This window comes from Pinus tabuliformis, chromosome 3_1 (assembly GCF_031772625.1).
Source record: "Pinus tabuliformis cultivar Carrire ecotype Pingquan chromosome 3_1, CPIR1, whole genome shotgun sequence".
Lineage (NCBI taxonomy): Eukaryota > Viridiplantae > Streptophyta > Pinopsida > Pinales > Pinaceae > Pinus > Pinus tabuliformis.
In genome coordinates this window covers 169,361,677-169,370,893 of record NC_142301.1, presented here as the reverse complement: position 1 = coordinate 169,370,893, position 9,217 = coordinate 169,361,677, and the positions used below count along the sequence as shown (strand labels likewise).

Below are 9,217 nucleotides of genomic sequence, written 5' to 3'. Positions count from 1 at the left end.
ATTGTAAATCTCTAAATATGTGATATATTATTGATCTTGATCAATATAGTTAAAAACTCAAAACTAACGTATACAATCTCTAAATACGTGAAATAAATATTGGTCTAGATCAATATAGTTAAAAACTCAAAACCAATATATTCAAGTGAAGACATTATAAATATCTAAATACGTTAACAATCAATATAGTTAAAAACTCAAAACCAATATATTCAAGTGAACCCATGGTAAATCTCTAAATACCTGCTCAATTGAAGCCATTGTAAATCTCTAAATACATAAAAACATCACTGATCTCAATCAACGTAATTGAAAACTCAAAACTAATATATTCAGATAAACACCGATAAATATCTAAATACTAATATATTCAGATAAACCCCAATAAATCTCTAAATACGTGAAGACATTATTGATCTCCAAGTATCCTTGAAACGATTTTTTCGTAGACAACAAAACCAAATTTAAAAAGATTTTGTTTAACAGTTGGGCTGCATGGAACGCGACTCACATTTATAAATCCCTGTGAGGCTTACCAATCCCAGCTAAAAGTGCAGACGGTTCGTTGCTAAATTTCTGCTTTAGTTTTCGATTGATTGGGTCGCGCGATCGTTCAGTTCTTTCAACATGAGTTTAATATTGTGTTCTTTACTCTTTATAAATAAAAGATATGAACCTGAAGAAGGTTCTTTACTCTTTTTTATAAATAAAAGATATGAACCTGAAGAAGGAGAGGTGCCAAGTTTATGAAAAGTTTTTCTTTCATTAGAATTTCACATATTCTGGTTTTTGAAGTTTTAGTGTTTAGAATCTATTTGCAAATAATCTCACCTTTATTTTCTATTTTCATTTTTTTTTTGGCCTTTGCACTGGTTACTTACCCATTTTTAAAATTCCTTTTGTTTTCTTCCTCTTCTGTACCTTCCCCTTTCTTTTTCTCTCTCTTTCTAACATAGTTTTCTTCTTCCTCTATCCCTTTCTCCTTCTAACCTCTTACTCCAATAATTCTCCAATCACAGAGAGATTACTCCCATAATTCATAATATTACCTTTACTTTGCGATGGGTGTATAGTTTCATTTCAGACTCTATTCAATCGATTAACAAAACTCAAAACCCTAAACTCTGGGAGCTCTGCGATGGATTAACAAAACCCTAAACCCTAAACTCTGGGAGCTCTGCGATCAATTAACAAAACCCTAAACCCTAAACTCCGTGAGCTCTGCGATGGGTGTATGGTTTCATTCAACTCTATTCAATCGATTGACAAAACCCTAAACTATGCTCCCACTTCAAGACTTGCATAAATAAATTTCAAAGACCAATTTTACCTCCTAACCATAGGGTCTTCTCCTCTTTCCTAGATTTATTCTGCTCCCAACTGTTGGAATTTAATTCCAACTGCAACATAAACAGCTGGATAGAAATCTGATTTGCTGTAGATATTCCAGACTGTTGGATGCCTCAAAGTCGTGCTTGATATTTTCCACATTAATGTGCATTAAATTTTCAGCATTAAATTCCCCTGCAACAGCCGACTTCATTTTTTCAAAAGGCATTACCGCTTGCTGCATTCAATACGCAGATAAGCTTTAGAAGATATTTTTATTATCTTATTGTTTAAAGTCAAATATGTTTTAACATATAAATGTAATGAACAACAATTCTGTTTTAGGTTAGAAGAATGATAGAGAGTTCCTTTTTGTAACGCACAACAGTGCTGAAACTATAATTTTCAGATAGTGAAAAATCGGTTTGTGGAACTGAAGCGTTCCTACTGTAATCCCTTTGTCAAGAGGAAGATGCTCTTGAGCATAATCTTTTGTGAAAATCCCTCTATGTGAGGAAGACGAATTTGTATCAGTTGGTTTACTATTTATAAATAGAAGTTTTATTTGCGCGTTGCTGTTACACCGTAACCAGAAAATAGTCTTGACATCAAAACAAAGTGTTGCTGATACACGAGTTTCAACATTGCTGAAACACCGTTGCTGATACACTGCAAACAACAACTGACGAAACTGTGTTGCTGAAACACCAGTTTCAGCGTTGTTGAAACACCGTATTCCGCAAACGATTTTTATTTCCGTCGTGTTAAAAGAGAGTATTGTTCTGTTTTTTCTGTTTTGTTTAGAATTATCAGAAATTCCAACATGGTATCAGAGCTGGTCTAGGCACTCAGTGAGTCAAAAACAGAGTTTGTTTTTTCACTGTAGGAGCTGTAAGAAGCTTATTGAGAAGATTTTCTCCAGCAGAGAAAGTTTTTGCTTTTTTTTATTTATACAGTCAGTATCTCTTCTTTATTTATACATGTTAAGATGGCAGATGCTGGAACATTTTTGACAAATTCCCAACTGCCACAGTTTAATGGGAAAAATCACAGTTATTGGTCCATAACAATGAAAGCATTGTTTGCTTCTCAAGGAATATGGGAGCTGGTTGAAACTGGCTATGCTGAACCTGCAGATGCAACAGTGTTGGCTGCTTTGACAGTAGCAGAAAGAGACCAGTTGAAGAGCGACAGGAAGAAGGATGCCAAAGCCCTCTTTTTTCTCTTCCAATCAGTACATGAAAGTGTTTTTCCACGAATTGCAGCAGCAACAAAATCCAAGGAGGCATGGGATATTCTCAAAACTGCCTATCAAGGCATGGAGAAGGTGAAGACTGCAAAGTTGCAGATGTTGAGGAGAGAATTTGAAACAATCAGCATGAAGGAATCTGATACAATAGATTCATTCTTCACTCAGGTTATTGGATTGATAACCCAGATAAAATCTCATGGTGAGATTCTTGAAGAAAGAAGGATTGTAGAGAAGATCTTGAGAATTTTACCCTCAAGGTTTGAATATATTGTGGTAGCAATAGAAGAAACAAAGGATCTGTCACAATTTACAGTAGATGAACTGAGTGCTTCTCTTATGTCTCATGAACACAGACTGAGTAGAGGAACATATTCCTCCTTTGAGCAAGCATTCAAGACTCAGATGTCTTTTGGTCAAGGAAAATGTCGAGGCAGAGCAAATAACAGAGGTCGTGGAAGAAGCCAAAACAAAGACATAAATAATCCTGCAAGCACAAGCGGAAGGAGCTGCAATCCGAACCAAGATGAAGGTTCAAGCAAACAACAAGCTCATGGACAAAGGTATGACAAATCCCAAGTCCAATGTCATTATTGTAAGAAATATGGGCACTACGCTAATGAATGTAGGAAAAAACAAAATGACATGAATAGTAGGCAGAATTCTAATTTTGCAAATGAAGAAGATAAGAATCCAAAGATTGTGCTGTTAGCATGTAACATTGCACAAGACAAACAAGAAGATTTTTGGTTCTTAGACTCAGGTTGTAGTAATCACATGACTGGAAATATTGAAATGTTTGCCAATCTGGATGAAAATGTGAAATCTGAGGTAACAACAGGAACTGATAGTAAGATATCTATCAAGGGTAAGGGCAGAGTCAATATCCGAGCAAGAAATGGAGAACAGATGATTGTGCCAGAGGTATACTATGTACCTGGTTTGAAATGTAATCTTTTGAGCATTGGACAACTCATTAACAAAGGTTACAATGTATTCTTCAAAGATGATATGTGTACAATCAGAGACATACCTCCAAGTAAGAAGATCATTGCACAAGTGCAGATGACCAGCAATAGAATGTTTCCTCTCAAACTCAAGGCAGATTTGAAGGAAGGAAGAACTATTGCAGCTGTAACACAAGAAGTCTTTCAGGAACAATTGAAAGATGAGAATTGGTTGTGGCACTTGAGATTTGGACATCTCAATTTCAGAGGCTTGAATCTGTTTCACAGAAAGGGAATGGTAAAGGGATTGCCATTGATCGAGAAACCGGACAGCCTTTGTGAAGGCTGCATCTTGGGCAAGCAACACAAAGAAAGCTTTCCAGCAGGAAAGAGTATAAGGGCAAAATCACCCTTGGAAATTGTTCACTCTGATGTGTGTGGACCGATGCAAATACCATCATTTGCCGGAAATAAATATGTTTTAACTTTCATTGATGATTACACCAGAAAGACATGGGTGTATATGCTGAAACAGAAGAGTGAAGTGTTTGAGAAATTCCGCCACTTCAAAACTCTTGTTGAGAAGCAGTGTGGGCATTATATCAAAGTGCTCAGAACAGATAGAGGAGGAGAGTACATCTCCAAAGACTTTCTGCATTTTTGCAGAGAGAATGGCATACAAAAGCAGTTCACCACGAGGTATACACCTCAGCAAAACGGTGTTGCCGAAAGGAAGAATATGACCATTCTTGACATGGTCAGAAGTATGTTGAAGGCAAAACACTTGCCGCATGAGTATTGAGCAGAAGCTGTCATTTGCGCAATTTACATCTTGCATAGATGCCCAACTAAAGCTGTCATGAACAAAATACCAGTAGAAGCATGGAGTGGTCAAAAGCAAACTGTCACTCACATGAGAGTATTCGGTTGTGTAGCATATGCACATGTACCAGATCAGCGAAGGAAGAAGCTTGACAGTGAGGGGGAGAAGTGTGTCTTTATTGGCTATTGTGATGAGTCAAAAGCATACAAACTCTATAATCCATTCACCAAGAAATTAATAGTAAGCAGAGATGTGCAGTTTATTGAAGATGAAGCTTGGGATGGAAGCTTAGAGAAGACAGTGAATGTGAAGACAATTGTGTCTCACGAAGAAGAAGAGGAAGGGACAACAACAAATAATCCTTCCTTGGTGGCTCCTCCTCCACCACAGCAAGTACAACAAACCACACCACAAGCTGGAATTCGAATAGCCTTGAGAAGTCAAGGAAGTGCTTCTCCAAGCACACCACAGGGATCAGAAATACCCTCAAGTTTGGATGGAACTCCAAGCACACTAAGAAGACCAAGATTCAGAAATCTGAATGAGATTTATGAACAAGGAGAGGTAAGTAACAATACCGGTCTGAATTCATTATTTGCTTTGTTTTGTCATGTTGATGACCCAGTTCATTTTGAAGATGCTGTAAATGAAGATAAATGGATTGAAGCAATGAATGAAGAAATTGGTGCAATTGAGAAGAGTAAAACATGGGAGTTAGTGGACCTCCTTGAAGGCAAAGATGCCATTGGAGTTAAGTGGGTCTATAAGACCAAAAGCAATGCTGAAGGCAAGATTGATAGGCACAAAGCAAGACTTGTTGTGAAAGGCTACAAGCAGCAACAAGGCAAAGACTATGATGAACCCTTTGCACCAGTAGCAAGGATGGAAACAGTCAGAACAGTGTTGTCTATTGCAACACAACACAAATGGAAGATTTATCAGATGGATGTTAAATTTGCATTCCTGAATGGAGTGTTAAAAGAAGAGTTTATGTTGAACAACCTCCAGGCTATGAAGTTGAAGGCCATGAGCATAAAGTCTGCAAATTGAAGAAGGCTATTTATGGGTTGAAGCAAGCTCCAAAAGCATGGTACAGCAGAATAGATGCTTATCTAACTGAGAATGGGTTTGATAAGTGTGATGGTGAACCCACACTCTATATAAAGGAGAATGACGGTAATATTCTTATTGTTGTTTTATATGTAGATGATTTGATTTTTACTAGTAATGCTGCTTCTCTCATTGCTGATTTTAAAGCAGTCATGAAAAGTGAATTTGAAATGACTGACTTGGGCTTCTTAAGATCTTTTCTTGGAATTGAAGTAGACAAAAGTGAAAATGGTGTTTTCATTTCTCAAGTTAAATATGTAGAAGCAGTGTTGAAGAGATTTAACATGCAGAACAACAAGGCAGCTGTGACTCCAACTATAATGGGGTTGAGATCTAAAATTGTACAAGAGCATAGTTGGCAGCCTTATGTACTTGACTGCAACTAGGCCGGACATTATGCACGCTGTGAGTTTAATCCCCAGATTTATGGAAAGACCGAAAGAGACTCATTGGCAGGCAGCCAAGAGGATTTTAAGGTATGTGAATGGAACGAAGGGGTTTGGTATTTTATACTCCTCTTCTGAAAGTTTCATGTTGACAAGTTACACTGACAGTGATTGGGCTGGAAGTGTTGATGATAGGAAAAGCACATTGGGGTATGTGTTTCATATGGGATCGGGAGCCATCTCATGGGCTTCCAAGAAGCAACCAGTTGTGTCTTTATCAACAGCAGAGGCAGAGTATGTGGCAGCAACAGCAGCATCATGCCAAGCAGTGTGGCTGAGAAGAGTTCTCAGAGATTTGTGTCATGAACAAGAAAAGGGCACAACCATTTACTGTGACAATAGCTCGGCAATAGCATTGTCTAAAGACTCTGTTTTTCATAAAAGGACAAAGCACATAGACACCAAATTTCACTTCATACGTGAATTGGTTAACAATGGTGAGATTGTTTTGCAGCACTGCAGAAAAGAGGATCAGTTCGCTGACATCTTGACAAAACCATTGGGAAAGAAAAGTTTTGATCATTTCAGGAAATGCCTGGGTATGCAGAAAAACCCAGCAGTTGAAATTAAGGGGGAGTGTTGGAATTTAATTAAAAAGATGGACAGAAATCTGATTTGCTGTAGATATTCCAGACTGTTGGATGCCTCAAAGTCGTGCTTGATATTTTCCACATTACTGTGCATTAAATTCCCCTGCAACAGCCGACTTCATTTCTTCAAAAGGCATCACCGCTTGCTGCATTCAATACGCAGATAAGTTTTAGAAGATATTTTTATTATCTTATTGTTTAAAGTCAAATATGTTTTAACATATAAATGTAATGAACAACAGTTCTGTTTTAGGTTAGAAGAATGATAGAGAGTTCCTTTTTGTAACGCACAACAGTGCTGAAACTGTAATTTTCAGATAGTGAAAAATCGGTTTGTGGAACTGAAGCGTTCCTGCTGTAATCCCTCTATCAAGAGGAAGATGCTCTTCAGCATAATCTTTTGTGAAAATCCCTCTATGTGAGGAAGACGAATTTGTATAAGTTGGTTTACTGTTTATAAATAGAAGTTTTATTTGCGCGTTGTTGTTACACCGTAACCAGAAAATAGTCTTGATGTCAAAACAGAGTGTTGCTGATACACGAGTTTCAGCATTGCTGAAACACCGTTGCTGATACACTGCAAACAACAACTGACGAAACTGCGTTGCTGAAACACCAATTTCAGCATTGCTGAAACACCGTATTCCGCAAATGATTTTTATTTCCACCGTGTTAAAAGAGAGTATTGTTCTGTTTTTTCTGTTTTGTTTAGAATTATCAGAAATTCCAACACCAACTTTGCTTTGACATCTCCTCTTCAGCTTTCTCCACCGGATGCAAATTCATTTTCCTCCTCTGCCATAGGTTTCTTCGTTGTCTCGGCCCATCCATTTTCCCTTCTTTTCATAAAACAAACGTGAGGAGTATAAACCATAATTTTTTTTTTCCTCTCGTGTTCTGCTCCATTTCTCTCTTCTCCTCTCTTAGGAAAGGAAATCTTTTTCCACTGGTCAAAAATCTCCCATTTAATACTCTAAAGCCACCTGATGGCAGGCCCCTTGAGTGACCTACCTCGAAAGCTCTTTTTTAGTACCTCGTCAATTATGATTCTCCAGTCATGAATTTTGTTTTCGTACTTGTTGTTAGTATAATAACTTCAAATTTTCTGATATGCCATTCAATGACATGTGTTATGCTCCTTCAGAGATTCCGAGAATAGATATGGACAACAACGACTCTAGTACTCCACTAGAGCTGGCTTTGACGCTGGTATGTTTAGAAATTTTAAATTGTAATTATTTAGTAAAAAGTTTTGAATTAATGTATTACTCCATGGGCAATTTTATGAGATTTAAGATGGGCATGTTGGATAAGCAAGTGGAGTAGTAGGTCATTCAAAAGGTGAGGTGAAGCGTAGGAGTGGAGAGGTTGGGAAGACGAGAGTGGATGATGAGTATGAGAGGCGAGTTGATTGGGGAACGATGAAGATGAATCTGAAAGAAATGGTGTGTGCCGATTGGGGAATGATGAAGATGAATCTGAAAGAAATGGTGTGTGGCGTAGGAGGCACACTACAACATATACAAGAAATGGAGACGTAAGTTATGAAATTCTTGTTTTATAAGTTGGGTTTTTGACTTGTTTTCAAGATGAAGTTCATTTGTGCTTGTTGTTTTCACGTTTTTCAAGATGAAGTTCATTTGTGTTTGTTGTTTTCAGGGTTTTCGAGATGAAGTTCATTTTTTTTTGTTGTTTTCAGGTTTTCCGAGGAGTACCCCCATCCCAATGAAAAGCAATGACAACAACTTAGTGAAAAATTGCATCTTGCACCCCACCAAATACAGTTTTGGTTCCAAAACCGTCGTGCACGGGCGAAGGTATGCAATGCACACGGAAATTCAACGAAATGTTTAAATCTTTCACGTTTTTCTTTCTTTCTGTTTCATTTCACTGATCTAGTGACTCTTTGGAATGGTCAGGCTCATCACAATAATGCAACACTGAGGTGGGAAAACGAAACAATAGAAATAGAGAACCGATTTATGAAATAAGTGTTGGTGAATTGCATGGGCACCTCATGTTACAACGGTGGAGGAGCTGTGGAGATGCCTTTTGAAGAGCGACATCTGCGGCTGGAGAAGGCACGATTAGAAAACGAGGTGAGGTTTGTTTCCACTGCCGCTAATCGAAAAACTCATAGTTTGTGTAAATTAGTTGTTTCTAAAATGAAATTGGTCCTGCTAATCGGAAAACTCATAGTTTGTGAAAACTTTGAAGTAGAAACACAAAACAAAACTGATTGTGTTTCTTTTTGTGGGTTGTGCAGCTAGAGAGAGTTACTAGAAAATTGTGTGGGATCGAAAAATCCTCTGCATCAGGACTTTACTTCATAGCAGTCATGCCTTCACAGCCATGAGCGAGTTCATCAGAATGGCTACAATGGAACACACTCAATGGATCTCAACCTCAACTTCTCATGACCAATATTTTTGTCAATTCTCGAGAGTGCTTGGCTCAAAACTGGCCGGGTACAAAACTGAAGCTCTAGCACCATGCTCATGAAAACCATGAATTTGGTGGAGATACTTATAGACTCAGTTTTTGGGAATAATGCTTAATTAGTTATGTAAATTGTTGACAAATTAGTCAGCAGATTTTGTGTTCTCTGCAAAATTAGTGCAGAAAATTGTTAGGGTGGTCAATGTTGGAAATTAGTTGTAGTGTCAGTAGATTTATTTCAGAGTTGATTGATAAACATTTTAGTAATAATTTCTATATAAGAA

The 9,217-nt window shown here is 37.6% G+C and overlaps 1 long non-coding RNA gene across 1 annotated transcript; it reads left to right on the top strand.

Moving 5' to 3' along the window:
• Positions 1-8,419: 8,419 nt before the first annotated feature.
• On the top strand, positions 8,420-8,980 carry LOC149186333 (uncharacterized). The gene is made up of 2 exons (XR_016256128.1): positions 8,420-8,593; positions 8,761-8,980. It is a non-coding gene; the product is annotated as an uncharacterized LOC149186333 (long non-coding RNA).
• The last annotated feature ends 237 nt before the right edge of the window (positions 8,981-9,217 follow it).